The 17,878-nt window shown below is 39.1% G+C and overlaps 1 protein-coding gene across 1 annotated transcript in view; it reads right to left on the bottom strand.

The window, feature by feature from the left end:
• Positions 1-1,988: 1,988 nt before the first annotated feature.
• The window catches only part of IRS1 (insulin receptor substrate 1), a 61,460-nt gene continuing 45,570 nt past the window's right edge, over positions 1,989-17,878 (bottom strand). The window contains exon 2 of the mRNA XM_077348860.1: positions 1,989-3,041. The gene's annotated coding sequence lies outside the window, so the exon portion shown is untranslated. The remainder of the gene's footprint in view (positions 3,042-17,878) is intronic.

The following is a 17,878-nucleotide window of genomic DNA, read 5'->3' as shown; positions in this document are numbered from 1 at the left end:
CACCTGTCTTCTTTTCTTGTCAGTCCCTCTTCTCAAACTAAAACATTAACTCTTTAGAGGTGGATAACTGGTGGGAGGGAATAATTATTTAAGGCAGAAGAAAACTTACTAGCTTCTCCTTAACTGATGATCACGCTTAGGAGTGGAGCATGAGATCTGTCATTTCCTTGATCTTTTCGGTTTTTACCTAAGAATTCCTCTGGAATGATTCAAAGAAATGAATGTATTCTAAATTTTGGAAAGATCTGAACTGCATATTCACATTGTTTTTCACAGTCTTTACATTATTTAGCTCTATTCTCAACCAAAGAGAAAAACAAACCAGGTGTCTTGAAGAGTTGTCTGCCATCCATTTTTCATGTATTCTGCTGTGTTCTTTGGATGTCCTTGCTTGGTCAAGACTGTTCTTAAAGTGCCTAGGTTGCAGAGAGACATCTGTGCTTTGTATCCACTTGTTACATGGGGGATAAAAAGTATGCCTTTTGGTTTCTGGAGCTGCAGAGGCTGATATTCTGATGGAGAAGACTGCTGGAGATTGTTATTTACAGTAGAACACCATTGATATCAAGAGATGCAAACAAAATTATAAACCAAGTTCTAATGATATGTAATATATTGTGCTGTATTTTCCCAGGTACTTTCTGAACATGAGAGAGGTATGTGTGTGTTTGGCCATGTATTACAGCTACATTTGAAGGAGGAGGAGGAGGAGAAGGAGGAGGAGAAGAAGAAGAAGTTTTATCAGTGCTGTTGAGAGCCCAAGGTCACCCAGCTGGCTGCATATGCGGGAGTGCAGAATCGAACCCAGAGTGCCAGATTAGAAGTCCGCACTCCTAACCACTACACCAAACTGGCTCTCTTCACGTAATCACGTAATTTGCTTCATGTAATCTAGAGTTTTCTAGATGATTATGTGATTTTTAGATAATTGCTGACTACTGACCTTTTGGACTACCGGCATTCAAAGATTCTAAGAAGGCTCCACTAATCTTCCCTCTTGAACTTAGAATTCCTCTGAAACCTACTCCCAATTCTTTTGTTCTGATGCAGCAGTACTTACCAACACAACTGAAACTATTTGTTAGCAACTGTAGAAGTGGGTAAAATATGAAGAATGCACCATATTGCAGTCAACTCATCCTAGTCATGATTTGAACGCTATTTCACCAGAATAGAAACAGAGGATTCAATGGAATCTAGCATGTCTGATGCAAATGTAAATAGAATAGGGGTACAAGTGCAATGGCAGAAGAATTCTCTTTTCTTCCCAAGGTACAAAGGGAATATACATATGCTTGTGCAATCCTATCCTTGTAAAGGTTATGGTAAGGTCCCATTAGTGTTACTGATGACTGTGAATTGCTTAGAGTCAGGTAGTGAGAGGAAAGGACTGTGTGCCCTCTGGCTGTATCAGTTTGGCCATGAGATAATGTGTCCTTTTTACTAAGAGACTCCCATTACTCTACAATATCCAAAATTTTAATTCTAATGTATTGCTAAGCCTGAGAAATGCTGACCACAAAAGAATGAGGAGGATATGGAACAAAGAGTCTGCAATATGTCTCAAGAGATTATATTTATATACCACTCTGAACTGAAAGGGAGAGTGGTATATAAATGTAACAAATAAGTAAGTAAATAAATAATAAGATTAGAAGCATATCAGCTTGCTTGCTTATACGTAGAAAGCCATGGGATGTTTAACCAAGTATAGTTTGCACGTGCAAAAGGTTGTTTGTGTAGGGGTATAGAAGTTATACTCAAGCTCAAGTAAAATTGGAGCAGAATGGGTGAAATGGATTTGCTTTTCTGCATCCCCTTATTCTTCGCTCTTCAACTGAGTGCCTTGCCTGTGTGTGTTAACTGGAATGACATGCACTAGGTTAACAGCTCATTTACACTATCAAATTCAAAAGATACCTGCCCAAATAACTGATAACACTTCAAAAGCCTAAATGGCTCAGTTTAAAAAAAATTAATAGGAGCAATAATGATAAAACAGTATCTAGTTTATTATGTATAGAAAGAGATTTCCAGAATTTACAAACACCCACATATTTCATTCCAGGGATATTTTAATTTGAAAAGTTCACCCACGTTTTGTTTGCTTTATTTTCCTTCTTCTTACAATATATACAATGGAAGACTTTGATTTATTTTTCTGATGTTTTGTAAGTTCCTGTGCAACCAACAGTTTCGAATTCACACTTGTAAATATCATGCACAGTAAAAAATTGACTTTTAATGAATACAACCTAATGTTTTACAGGTAGAGTAAAAAATATGATTCTTTCCTTTTTGAAAGAACTCAGCTCAACCTCAGGGTTATTTTACAAATGATGACATCAGTAAATATGACTGTACAATCCAGATCCATGGGCCACTGATTCATATTATATTATATTCTGAATTATAATCTTTAAAAGAACAGTACCCTACTCTATTGTTATCATCTTGATTTAAGCGGTTTCCCCCAGCCCAACCCCACTCTGTTTACAACAGAATATAGTATACCTCAGTTCCACATCAAAAAAAAAGATGTGCTGTAGGAAAAGTTACATTTTTAATTAAAAAAGTACATGTATAAATCAAAAAAACCCTATGTTAAATATTTAATACTCTTCAACCAACATTAACAGTTTGGATGTAATAATTTACACTGATGATTTGTCATACAGGTTTTTCAGCAGCAAATTAAATTTCATGTCTTATGTCAATGTGCTAGTAATATACCCATTCTCACCATATTACAGTGGTGGGCACATGAGTTCGTAGCCAGCTAAGTCTTTATGATAGAGGAGGAAATAATTGCAGACTTGTTGTCCAGGTGTCACAGTGCTTTTGCTTGGCACACACAAGAAAAATGTGCAGTTCAGTCAACTAAGTCCTGAGGTTTGTGTAAAGTAAACAAATTGAACTGGATGCATCATACCCATCTACTGAGGAAGAAGATGCGAGGTCCTAGTTGTGATACACAAAACAAAGTCTGGATACCCACGAGTTCAAAGAAGGATTTTTCTGAGGTCATATAGGTCGTTGTTCTGAGAACAGAAAAAGAAAGAAAATGATATATTTAAAACAAAAAGGATTATAATTTCTATTTTTAAAAAAGCTATAACAAACTAGAGAAATAGAGTAAGGTAATACTTTCCATTGAAAACCAAACAAACAAAATATAAATTGCTGAAATATATGCCACAATAATCACAAAAACATTCTGCAATCTATTGAAACACGCAAGTGCCACAATGGTGGCACTGAGTCCATATAGTAAAGCAATGGAGGAGGAAGAGAGGAGATTTTCCTTTAGAATGCCTCATGTCATTTCCTATACGGCAAGATTTGACTTTAGTAGTATTTCAAAGACCAACAAGATTTCCAAGGTACAAGCTTTTGAAAGTCAAAGTTCCCTTTGTCAGATACTCGTAGGTATGGAGATCCCTGAGCCATTATACCTCTATTCCTACTTGTATCTGACAAAGGAAGCCTTGACTCTCAAAAGCTTATACCATGGAAATCTTCTAGGTCTTTGAGAGGCTACCAGACTCCAATCTGGCTCTTCCACTGAAGATCAACTTGGCTATCTACCTGAAACTACCTATCCTAAAGGGTTTTTTGGGCCATTAACAATTTCAGACCAATGACAAATGAAAAGATGGGCTATTCTGTCTAAGTGATTGGGCGTTTCAATTTTGATCCGTGATTTTAGAAAACCGATTATTTTCAACCACATTCCTCAAACTTCTCTGACAAAGATGTGAAAACCCCAATGCTAACACTCATAATAACACACCCTTTTTGTTATGTCAACTGCTTTGTCTCTAACAGGTTGTAACTCTCAATTAAATTAAATTTAGATTACACCAAAGACTTGAAAGTTTAAGGCATGCATATATTTTTATATCAAAGATTGCTTGCTCCCAGAAGTTAGTCAAGTAATATATTATTCACCCTTTAATAAAAAGCTGTGACTTTCCACAGGGATACTGAAAGACTGAGAGTGCCTGTGCGTTAATTGCCCACGAAACAGAATTTATTTTGTGTGGTCCTTCACGTGAAGGAGAAGCCTATCCTTGCAAATGTGTGGTTTGCTATGAAAACTCCCTGGAGAATTCCCTCACAGCTCTCTTACATACTTTTAACTTTCGTATGAACCCTTACTTCAAATCTACTGGAAAGTTCCTACTGGAGTATCTATATGCAGCTGGGCCTAAAATTAGACAGTATCGCGTACTTTACTAAAAGGGCTAGTGACAAAGAAAGAAATTGCCTCATTTAATCTGGGAAGGGGTGAGGTGCACATGGTTTGCTTTTCGTCTTCATATCTGGCTGTCGTCCAGAAGGGCTGAATGAACAGCTTAGTGCAGGAACAAACTGTACCCTGCAGAATGGTCACATGCTCTAACCTGCGATGGATATACAATCAAAGAAATGGAGGAGAAAAATATACAAGTTGGCTACATATGTCAAATCTAGTTGCTGTACTTTAAATAGATACTTTAAATAAACACTTTAAATTGGATGGTAGCAGCCTGACTTCCCTATGCCATATCTCAGGATTCTCTAGGAACCCCTTTCCAGGTAAATTTTTATTATATTTTTAATTGATTGATATCTGTATCAACTTTAAATTCCTGTCTAACAGATTGTTAACCAAAATTGTTTCAAAATCCATAAGAAATTAGTGGTGATTTGATTTCTCCATAAATATGCATGGGATACAGCCTTGCAAAAAAAAAAGTATAAAAAACTTAGTGTCACGATGATTTCAGGGCTAGGATAAACTGAGGTTTACTGCATCTATCATAATTTGTTGCACTAGCTTTCTGGATTGGTAATGTAACATTAGACAGACCTCTACGAATACTGTCTTCCCAGGAAGATCTAGTTTATTTAATGCTATTGCATTAGAAATGTTATATAGAATTTAAATATTACAGAGAAGTCAGGCCTTTAACTGATCAAATATTCCAAGAGACAGAGCTAGCTAAAAGCCTGAGGAGGCCTCAGGTTGATAACGTGAGACGACAGTCTAAGCCGAAAGGTGACAGCAAGTACAGATTGTAATTCATAAGTATACAAATACCAGTTAACAATAAGTGCACTAGTCACTACCACATATTCTGCCCCCAACCCACCCCCAAGTCCTTAGGACTAAGGTCTTCCCACATTTTCTGATGTAAGTCATTTCCAAGGAAAGAAAATGGGATGAAAGCTTGAGCCCTGCCTATATTACATGACAAGCTACATACGGATAAGTGTTGGGCATCTTGTACAAAGTGGGGAAGTCTCTGTCACTACCTGCCCACTATGAAGAAATAAGTATATCACTTGTGAAGAATGAGATAATACAGTATGTGCAGAGTTTTCTAGTACAAATTGGCTCAGGTGACAAAAAACAAAGTATTATAACCCAGGGGTCCTCCAGATGTCCATGGACTACAATTCCCATGAGCCCCTGCCAGCGGTTAATGGCAGGGGCTCATGGGAATTGTAGTCCATGAACATCTGGAGGACCACAGGTTAACTATCCCTGTTCTAACCTATACTGTGTCAGAAGATATCCTGTACTGCAGATTATGTGACAACACCACTACAAAATCCTCCCCCTAACTCCTTGCCATGGAAAAGACCAATGTTATCATTGCATAGGTGTCATCGCTTGTTAATAAGCAAGCCATTTTCCCCCACTAATAATACAGGAACCATCATCAATTGCTTGTATACAGAATCAGATATGCCTGCATACTCTAGTATGGACAGAAAAATACTGAATGCACAGGAGGTATTGAGAGTTCATTCAGGGAGAAAAATCATCAATAAAATGATCAATATGACAAGACCATTAAATATTAATGATAATGGATCCAACGGGCTGAGAACTAGTGTGGTGCAGTGGTTAGAATATCACTCTAGGATATGGAATCCCTGCTTTGCCATGCAAGCTTTCTGGCTGCCACTGGACTCACAATACTTTAGATTCAGCCACAAAGATGATATATACTGTTTTAATATTGATTGTTTTATATTGTTGCTACCCAACTTGGCTATAAAAATGCTTGGGAACAAAATCAATATATATTTGAAATAAATAAATAATGAAATTTGATGTCCAATAAATAGCTACAAATCCACTTCTGAACAGGGTTCAGGAATACAGATGAACAAATCTTCACCAGACAGCCATATCACTGGCAGTCTTCAAGCAAAGGTTGGATACACACTTTTCTTGGATGCTTTAGGATGCTTAGGGCTGATCCTGCATTGAGCAGGGGGTTGGACTAGATGGCCTGTATGGCCCCTTCCAACTCTATGATTCTATGATTCTATATACAACTAGGAGGGATTTTCTATACACATGTGTAAATGGTGTGGTGCAGTTGCAAAAAACAACAATGATTGTGCTTGCACACACATTGCAACTTGAAAAAAAGAAATAAAACCTCATAATTCTTCATTGAGATCTCAGCCACCATTGGGTGTGTAACAACCCAAATAACTGGCGGCATAAATTGAGAAAACAGACTGAAACAAAACAGGGGAAATGGCGGCAAGAAATGAGTTGACAGGAGAAGAAGGAGGAAGTGGCAGAGGCAGCAATAAGAATGTTGGAAAGGGAGAAAGAGACAAGGGAGAAGGAAGGTGAAGTGGGAACAAATAGGGAGGTAAACAGCAGGAAGCAGGGACCGGTGGAGGATGAGATTTCCCTTCCCCTGAAAGTTGATCAGAAGTCCCCCACTTGTACAATCTACACTGTCAACAATAAAAGCCTCAAATAATAGCGCTTGTTTACTTTTTTTTCTGAGAGTGTATATAGAATAAAGGGGGGGGTCAGATGTGGATTTTTTTCTGTATGCCAAATATAGAACATGTTTCTAGCAGTATTTAATTTGAGCTTGTCAAAATTGCTAGACAGCAGCATCCTATAATTTAAACAGCATTTCTCATTCACAAGCACAATATGGCATTCAAACAGCAACATGGCATTGCCTTACAAGCATCTGATATGATATTAACATGCAGTAGATAAGTAAAAAACGAACTGAAAATTTCAGACTTTTGAGCAAAATTTCTCCCTCTTTCTCCCTCTCTCCATTGTGATGTCTGGCTCTCTTCTTTGTAAGCATACACATTAATGAATTCACGTTCCTTCTCAACTCTGGCTCTTATGAAGCACAGGAGCCCTAAAAGCCAGCACGGCCATTAATTATTAATTTCCTCTCCTCTATCAAAATAAGATTATTTTAGAATTCTATCCTCTCCTATTTTTCAACTTTCACGTTTTGACATACTTTTGACTGATTAGAGGATGATAAATTAAGATTAAATTCCTCAAAATGACACGGATTTAAAAATTAAGAGCCTGCTTAACTCTTCCCCTTTTAACAAAGACTGCAGAGTGAATTTTTTTGTATGTGTGCTTATAAAAATATATCCGTGTAGATTTTATTAGACTGTATGCTCCATGTTCATCATGCATACAAAACAGTTGGCCTTCTCTACTGGGTTGTAGTGAGTTTGCCCTAGTTTATACATATGTTAAAGTTTGGATTTTGAGGACAATGTCTAGAAGACGTACGGAAGCTACCAATCAGAGTGAACTGAGCTTTCTCAGAGCTACCTGAACACTCTAAAACATGACAGATGTGGAGGAGGACAATTCTTGGCACAAACAAGTTTCTTAGATCCACCCAAAATTGAGCCAGTTTTTAACATCAATGACATTAGACGAGGAAGTGTCACTTACAATGGTAGGAATATGCTTATAATAAAACAGAATAACAAAAGGCTCTTTAATACACATCTTTTGCTTTTTTATGCTTTATTGGACAGACCCCACAATCCTAATAAAGAGGCCTCCTTCTACACACAAAATGCTTTTTATCCAGGTGAAAGGTGCGACATTACAGCTTGGAAATGGATACCCAGTTACAGTTTCTTAAAAAATGCCCTGCCCTATTATAAGAAGTGGCTAAACTTAGGAGGAGAGAGCCTTTCACAGTTTTAAGTCAGTATTTGGATACTTCCATTGTTTCTTATCAACAAAGATCAGTGTTTCCTTAACAACGCACAGGACTTTGCAGAGGACAAGCATTTTAAGAAAGAGTTTTCTGACTTCAGCATGCTGTGGTAAGGGTCGTTAACATGAATGACATCATTGTTGGCAGCCTGAAGACAGGGAAAACCTGTGTTTAATCCATTTCCTACTCACCACAGGCTTCAAGCTGGATTCCCCAATACTATGGTTTTGAGGCTGACTTTATGGAAGACATTGGTAATGCAAGAAAAATGTACTTGAACAAAAAGAAATACGCCTTTTACTACAAGGTACCTTTGACACGTGGTCCCTGTTCAACATCTGCTGCAAGACACATGCAGATAACACTAATGCATGATCCAGCTGGAGTTCCAATCCTTTTCCTAGGCTATGAAACAAGATGATATAAGGCACCAATGCCCTGGCTCATGCTACTATTAAACCGCATTGATATCTCACATAATCACACTGCTGATGGAAAAGTCCATTTGTACGTGCTTTTAAAGATGCAGAAAATTTGAAGCCTTTTCTTTAAAAAAGGTTCCCAAGTAGTTTAGCTTCCAATCAAATAGAAAGAGGAAATCTAACAAAATATAACACTATTTTCTCTGGAATCATTTTTTTTCTCTTGAGTGTTTAAAAGTATAAAAATGTAAAACATACAGTTCTGATTGAATTATCAGTAGCAGCAATTTCCTCTGTCCATTCTCATTACCATGGAAAGACCATCTTGGGCGGGGGGTGACCACTGGTCAGCTCTGAAGTGACCAGAAAGAAGGTAGACTAGCTCAGTTATCCAGAGAGCTGGGCTAAGGGCACATATACATTGGAAAAGCAGTGGTGGCTCAAATACTGGAGGGATGAAGGGAATTTTTTAAATGCATAGAGCATATATTTTTCCTCTGCAATTGCATTTTAATTATCATGCATGATTCTCAAGGTTTCTAATAAAAACATATATCTGTAAGGCTTACACCTAAAACGTTTTCTCTAATTATATAGCTGTACACCTGCACTGTTTTTCATAGCATTAAGCAAACAGGTATCTCATTTTCAAAACTCTCCCTTTTTCAGTCTTCTCCAAGCTTCCTGGCAACTAAATTGTTTTTCTTATGTAGAGAGAAACACTGCAGCTATCTAAATAATAAAAGGGTAACCATATACAACTGATAATTGAGCATAATGATTTCCAATCTTGAGGATAATAAGGAAAAATTCCAGATCTGGGAGATGTTGTTTATAAAGTAAGAAGAATGGAAGGAATGCAATTGATACAACAGGGAGCTCAAGAAGCAGCAAAACCAGGAAAAAGTGGGTTGGGAGTCAGTACTGCAATACTCTTCTGATGGGGATTGACGATTAATATTAGGAGCACCTGCATCAGCACTAAGGACAAGGCAGTAGCAAGGAAGACTTGGGGTAAGAGAGAGAGGAGGAGACAGGCAGAACAAATGCAATCAAACACACTGAGGCTGGACAAGCAGTTTGATGTAGTGGTTAGGAGTGTGGATTTCTAATCTGGCGAGCCGGGTTTGATTCTGCGCTCCCCCACATGCAGCCAGCTGGGTGACTTTGGGCTCGCCACAGCACTGATAAAACTGTTCTGACTTAGCAGCAATATCAGGGCTCTCTCAGCCTCATCTACCTCACAGGGTGTCTGGTGTGGGGAGAGGAAAGGGAAGGCAACTGCAAGCCTCTTTGAGACTCCTTCGGGTAGAGAAAAGCGGCATATAAGAATCAACAACAACACTCCTCCTCCTCCTCCTATTTCTTAAACGAGTGTGCTCCTGTGCAAGCACACAGTCCCTATGATTTAGCTATCAGGATATTTTGGACTTTAATGGGATTAGCCTCAAAAACAACAGTGAATTACTTAATCAGCTCACATTGCAAAAGCTAAAACTAGCTGCTGATGCACATTCACCTCAGGTACTCTGTACTTCAGAAGCTATCTTGGCCTCACCTTTCTAAACTACAAGATAAAAGAGAGCTGACATGACAGTAGCACAGGGTTGCCAATTCCAGTTTGTGAAATCTTATTTGGGGGCGGAGTCTGGAGAGGGCAGTTTGGGGAAGGAAAGAACTTAGAAGGGATGTGATGTCATAAGCATGCCCTCTAAAGCTGCCACTTGCTCTAAGGCAGGCTTTCTCAACCAGAGCTTCTTGAAAGCCCTGGAAGGGTTTCCTGAATGGGTGGGAGTTAATTAATGGTTTATATGTTAAACATTTGTCAGGTAATATGACCACATGTAGTCATATTGACTCATTCCCCCCCCTCCCTGGAAGGGGGTGCAAAGAGGAGGGTCTCTTGGGTGGGCATGTACACAGCTATGCTTCCCAAACATATTCTGCATGAATGCACCACTCAAAGCCTGAAGAAAAAGTTGCAAAAAAAGTTTGTTAAAAAGTTGCAAAGCTCTGCTTTATGGGAACTGATCTTTGTAGGCTGATCACCTATAATCACAAGAGGACTCCAGGTCCCACTGAGAGATTTGCAACACAACAACAGTCGGGCCAAGTCAAGGCTGGGATGAGAGCTTAAGTTTGGTTCTCCAATAGCATGGTGGAAGAAGGAGTAGTAGCTAGGACTATATTACCAATTGTGGCCTGGGAGTGAAGCCCCACCCAGTGACAAGTTGCAACCACTGGTGAGGTTACTAGGCTACTACCTTTGTGGAAGGGACTATACCCATTGGTTCATTTCAAGCTTAAAGAGACCACCTGTATCAGAAAGACCATTTCAAGGGGGTATCCTTGTCCCTCATTTCACATGTCCAAATACCCCCACTAACACTGTTTCTAAGCACCCCCCCCCCTCCTGGTAGCAGCATTTCAAACAGCTCAGTGGACTGCAACAAGAGAAGGAAATCAGTGAAATCTTCCGCTCCTGGTGGGAGTAAGCTAAATCATAAGATACAGCACAGTGCAATTTTTTGTTTCAAACTCTTTTTACAAATTTATAAGTAAACTTGGGTGCCAGGACAGATGAACAGATAAAAAAGAACAGCATACACATTTCTGTTTTGATCATGATCAAAGTAACTGAATTTGCACTAGGCCAGCCAGCAAAGATAGACACAGGGTAATCTTTTGGGCACAAATACTGATCAGGTTAAGCCCAATTGATTTTTGGTTCTTTATATATTCATTCCACTAAGGTAATGTATAAACATATGACTTTTTCCAATGAGTGTGCTTGTAAAATCTATCCTGTTGTGGCAGTAGCAGCATAACATATTAATAGAATTTCACATTTTTAAGTGATATTAAGAGTAACTGTTTAGGTAGAAAACTAGTGAACTGCCAGCTAATCTAATGTCACTTTAAAAACAATTTAATACCTTGTGATTTGTGTTTGCTTTGCACCATTTCATTGGAAAGAAATAACCCTGCCTTAGCCTTAAACACCATTCTCTGAGGATATAAAGAGACATGAGCAATTCCCAGAATTTTTTAAAATTACGCTAATGAGACAATTAAATGCCCCAAAGAAAATCCCATTAATTCTATTAACATGCTTCAAATATATAAATTTACAAATTTGGAAACACAGATTAAATTTAGAAGTTATATAAATTAAACCATCAGATATATAACAGCCGTACAAACTAGGCATACCACCAAATTACCGAATGAGTATGCAGTTCCATGACATCTATGTGAGCTTTGTATCCCTGCATGAATGTTAAAGAATGTAATTTATTTTCAAGCTGTTACATCTAAATAGAGAGAAAAGTATCCACTTGTTAACACTTTGAAGAAGCAATGGACATGGTCAAAATGCCAGGCTCCTGCAACATGTGAAACAAGATTTCATGTAGAAATGCCAAAAACAACAAACAAAAAACTAAACAATGTTATCAGCAGCGACTACAAACTGAGGATGCCTGACAACATCAGGTGGTCCAGGGTTATTTGTTCCGGGTATGTCCCTCTGCCTATATTAGACTGATCCAGATGGCGGAGATGTAATAAGACTCAATTCTATCTGTACGCATCAAGAAACAAATGATGTTGCCTGCCGCAAAACATATAGGCCTCCCTCTCCCCGTTGCAGATAAGCTGCATTTCTCCTGCCAAGGTACACCTCAATTCCAGAGTTCACTCAGATGTTCTTGTGACATTCTAATACCCTCTAATATTTGGTGTTCCACTGAGCAACACTATGCTCCACAAGCAACTGGGGCTACCCTGCTTGCAGACCGGTTGTTTCCCACTGTTGTTATGAATATGGCCATATCGTCTAAGCTTCTTCCTGAAACAATGCCATTTATATAAAAGAGTGATTTAGGTTACAAGCAAACCCAGGGTGAAATCTAGTCAAGAAATCCAGTCTACTGATGTAAAAGAAAGGGATTCAGAAAAGTTATAAAGTTTTGATCATTACTCCAGCATGCAGTAGAGATGATACAGAGGGTCCCCTGCAGGTGATGCTAGGCAAGAATTGTCCGCAAATGTGCAGTTTTCCTGCCTACTGGTGGCAGAAAACATGTCTCCATAAGGAAGTGGGAAATTTAACAAGCTACTGGACTAGGGTTGCCAACTCTCCCCACTTTGGCCACCTGCACGGAATGGGGGGGGGGGAGTGTAGTTTTGTCAGAGCCAGGTTGGGAAACTCCTGCAGTTGGGTACAATGCTGGGACATCAGTTGAGTACAATGCTGGAAAGTCTACCCTCAAAAGCAGCCATTTTCTCCAGGATAACAGATTCCTATAGTCTGGAGACGAGCTGTAATTCCAGTGTATCACAAGGTCCATCTGGAGGCTGGTAATCCTATAGTGGACTGGATCCTTAGCCTCTTCAGCAGGGGAACAGAACATGGAGCCTGTGGGCACAATGGCACCTGCAGGTGCCTACCTTTCCTGATGCTCACCCAGTGCTTTTAGGAAGGGCCACTGGAGATCTGCTGATTGTGCAGATTAAAAGGCACCAGAGCTTCTGCTTGAAATGATGGAAAGATTAGAGTTTGATATAACCTCACACACATTTTGTGGATGGCTCTACCTCCCATGGAAGCATTTTGTGGCTGTGCTCACCACACACTGCTGGAATTCCAAAATTGTCAGCCCACTCAAGAAGGCTGGGGACCCCTGCTTTACTATACCACAGAGCAGAATAGCTTATATTCAAGAAGTCACATGACAGAAATTCATCTTGTGGTCTGGGTCCCAGATACCTTAGGGACCGCCTTTTACCCTATGCCCCCCACAGAGCATTACGCTTTGCGGGAGCAAAATTATCAGTCATACCTGGCCCCAGGGAAGTGCGCTTGGCCTCAACCAGGGCCAGGGCCTTTTTGGTCCAGGACCCTACCTGGTGGAATGAGTTCCCGGAAGAGCTGAGGGCCCTGCAGGAACGTTCGTCATTCCGCAGGGTCTGCAAGACGGAGCTCTTCTGCCAAGTCTATGGTTGAGGCTGGCACACTAAGGAAGAACTGGACCCCTCCCCCCTTCTTTCTTTTAACATCTTATTGACGGCTGGCGATCCATTCTCCCATATCCTCCCCTGGAGGTCTTGGTTAAGGGGGAATTTCAGCTGTTTTAATGCCAAATTGTATTTTTGTATGGGTATTGTGCAATTTATATGGTTTTTAGGGGAAATTTTATTGGGGTTTTTAAATGTTGTAATCCGCCACAAGCCTTTTAGGAGTGGTGAGCTAAAAATCGAATTGAATAAATAAATAAATTGGCACAGCTAAACTGGGAACATCATGGGGCGGAGCCAGTTCAGCCTTTATGGCAAACTTTAACAAGGGAGATAATATTGGAAAAAATGTAATTGTTAGATTAACCATTTGGGGGCATATTTTAACACATGAAAATATTTGCTACGTATGGAATATAAGTCTGTTGGTAGCAATTTTTAAATACAGAGGTGTCAGTTCAACTGCACCCCTTGGGTTGTTATCTTAGGACAAGGTACAATTTCCACTCCAAAATATGACAAATGACTGACCATTCATTCGTTAATTTATTAATTCATCCATTCAACTTATAGATTGCTACTCCTGGCCTGACAGCTTTATTTCATTTATGCACCTCTTCTCTCCCAAATCAAGATCCAAAGCTGCTTACAATACAGAAATGGGATCTGAACCACCTTGTCTTTTGTATAAATGTTTTACTATGATTATGTCAATAAAGGTATTTGATTGATTGATTGAATACAGAAATGCAATGTAATCACATAAATAAGAGAAGGGGGAAAACGTTTGCATGCACAGGACAGCTCCCTCTCTCTCTGCACTAGCAAATCTTTCTTCCATATCCAGGTTATAATTCTCAGGCTAAGAACCTTCTGGCTTGTGCCACAGGCTTGTGCTCCAGGACAGCTGAGGTTTAAAAAGGTTATCTGCAAGAAAAGGCAAGGCAGAGGCTCAGCTACAAGGTCTCACAGCAGCTAGCTGATGTTCCAGACCCCTCCCCTGTGTGCCATAATGTTCTTCTACAAACAACCACAGAGATCCACAAATATAACTACTGTTATTTGCATGGCTTTCAAGTAGAAAGCCTATCACCTTAATCCACCTTAAGCCTTCAATGAGAAAGGTGGACTATAAAAGATGTAAATAAATCCCTGCTAAACTAGAGTAACCCTGCTAAACTAGTCAATCTACAGCAGTAACATCTGTAGTTTGACCTGATAAAAATATCTTAGGATGGAGGAGAATGTTGAACTAAACTTGTATACACAATTACAGATTGTTTTTTTCAAAGTAGTATCTACTTACAAGTTGAATGTATGATTTTGGATTGTACCCAACATAGAGGCCAACTTCTGTCTGCCCCAAAATGAACATCAGCCTCTTTGGAAGCAACTACAAGGTCCACTCAGGAAATGAGCATTGCTCAAGACTGCTTTATAAATAGCAGCTTCCATTCGCGGGGAACTGTGTGTCTGCCTGCTGCTAAGAAGGCAGGCTGTGCTTTCATGCAGTGAGCTCTGACCTTCTACCTAGGTATTTATTCTAGGTTCACTGATTGTGCTGACGTCTGCCTGGGAGAAGACAAGGGATTCCTTAGTGCCTGTTGTAATTATCGCAGTTTCATTCTGTTCAAGTGGCTCACTCCTGAGTCACCCAGCACTACTCTTCTCCACAGACACTGCAGGAAACTGTATGTGACTCTTTGCCCAAGTATGCAGCGTTCAAAATGCTCAGTTAAGGGTCTATAAAAGGTGACTTACAGGAGAATATTTTATCTTTTGTTTTACATGCTGTTTAATTTTAGCATTATTTTAACCTATTGTCCAGCTATAAAATGTTAAAACTGCTAGGCCCATTGTCCGCCGTATTGCTATAGCATACAGCAAAATGTTTGCATTATATTTTATTTTGAATTTTATACCACCTAATATTTGTTTACAAATTTTATCTGGCTGAAGTGTCATACAGAATAAACTATCTATCTATCATATGTGACTTTTTAAATGTCCAAAGGCTTTAATAGCAAAACTGCAGTAAAAAACCTACGCATTTTGGCTGGCTGGTTTTCTACCACTCCATTCAATTATGTGAACACACTGAGGATACATTTTACGCAAAGGTTATCTACACATACCTTAACACGTTTTTCTTGTGCAACTTAAAAATGGCTCCATCCCAAAAGCATGGCGTTGAAAGAGCATTCTCAGCATGCTGACAAGATACCTTCATACTCGTCTTTCACCAAGTGACTTAAGCACAGAGAACTAGAGTAAGCTTTTAAAATTAATCTTTCAGAAACAAAAGTGGCCAATGCTTGAAACAGCATTTTGGATGAAACTCACTAATGCCTTAGCCAATGAAACTGATACATCTTTAATCCTGCTAGAAATGACTCACCAATAACCACACACACAAACAGACATGCAGCCAATTCTTTCTCCCTGCCTCACATGAGGAATTGATGGGTCCTCATAAGCAGTGTAACACGTAAGCAGAGAATTCACACACTGCTACTGCAGCTTCCAGGATTACAGATGCACAGCTGGGAGTTCTTGTACAGATGTATGATATTTATAATTCCTAGCTCATACATTAATTGCTCAGTCTTGACCACTGGTGGTGGAGCAAATAAAGAAAAAGAAAGAAAGAAATATGTCATAATACCTGAGTCAAGAGTTATGTGAATCCCACAGGATATTCTAGTATTGCACCTGCCAACTTTGCAACTGCAGTATAAACTTTCCAATTTGTGCTCCACCCACAAATATTAGGAAAAAGTTGTAACAGAAATACTGAATGAGACCCCCAAACTGATCCTTCAGAACTCCACAAGTTAGCACTTTTCCACTTGAACTTTGTAGTACTTCCCTCTGTCCTCATCTGGACTTTTTGGTTATCGAATCTGTAACATGCTCATCCTAGAAAAAGGATTTCCTACATAATAGGACAAACTGAGTTCTGTGCCCTTGTTCTAACTTGCCAATATACAATGGAGCCGAACTCAGTGATAAGCCTAAATAGGTCTATTCAGTATGGATCTTACTCCTGAGAAAGTGTTCTTAGGGTGGCAATATTCTATCCATCAGGCTCTAGATCACAACTGTCTCCTAGCTGAAATCTCAACTTGCTATTCCTTCAGTAGCTTTAAGGCATCCGTGCAGATCTGCCATCAATTGGAGCCAAGCTTAGGAAGAATCCGAATCTAGAAACCCTGTCAACCCTGTATTAGAAAATATTGTCCAAGGGAGTTACAGAAATACTATAGTAAAATGTTCACCACTATTCCTTTCTTTTCCCCACTCATACTACCACAATTCTCTGGACTTCCATGTTTTACATTTGTGCTGCTGTCCATTTAAGTTATAGAGGTCTTTAGTGCAGGCACAGTATCCTTTTATATCCAGAACAAAGCACACTGCTGGCATCTATACAAGTCATAAATACTCTTTAGGTCTGTACCAGTTTGAGATGTGCAGATGAAGGATGGGGCATAATGCAGTCATAGATCTAACCAGTTATCTGCTTCCACTAACTCTGAAAGCTTTCTTTAGCCAAACCTACTACAAAAAATAATTGTTAAGCATGGAACACAAGGCAAGAATCATTATTTGCCACTGGAAGACATCTATTAGCCTAGAATTTCACATTAGTGCTCATTCTAAATTCCTGGTAACTAATATCCCCCCCCCCCCCGAAAAGTTATTTCTGGCAGTTTGCTCTTGCTCAGAAAATAACTCAACTGCCAATCGAGAGTTTTAGTCAGTGTGCAAGGATGGTGCTGGCATCAAAATAAAGATGCACAAAGTTAGCAAAGCTATTAAAATAAACAAGAGGGAGAGGAGAGCATCTTATCAAAACTTTCAAGCACTATTACAAAGGATGACATTTTATAAAGTGTACAGTATCAGGAATGCAGAATCGGAATGATTTGTTGTTGTTTTTAATACAAACTTTGGTACTAAAACAACACCACTGACACTAGTGCTGTCATATAAAGTTCATAATGCATTTTTTACTCTCTAGCAAAAATGTTTTGAAGACTTACTTTTGTTACTGGATTTAAATGAACCCACTGTTTTACAGACCATTTCCAATGAATAAACATGCCAGCATTGAAATCATCTGTGTGTCATTTTTTCACTTCACCGATGGCATTAACCACTTGGTGAAAAGAAAATCTATGTGGCATAATAGGTGGTTGCAAGCTGCCTTTGCAAGCTAGCAATATGGATGGAATCCTGTTTAGTATTAAGCTGGTTACAAGGTACAGATTCCGTTTTACAGCAAGTGAATTTTTACAATGATGGATAAGCCATAAGTTTATATGGTTTTTACTGCACTAGACCACTATCCTTTACTTTTTACCGTGGAATCGATATTTTACTGTGATCTTGAGATTTACAAGAGCGGAATTA

Source organism: Paroedura picta, chromosome 8 (assembly GCF_049243985.1).
Source record: "Paroedura picta isolate Pp20150507F chromosome 8, Ppicta_v3.0, whole genome shotgun sequence".
NCBI lineage: Eukaryota > Metazoa > Chordata > Lepidosauria > Squamata > Gekkonidae > Paroedura > Paroedura picta.
Note: the sequence above shows the minus strand (reverse complement) of the source record. Positions and strands in the feature narration are given on the sequence as shown.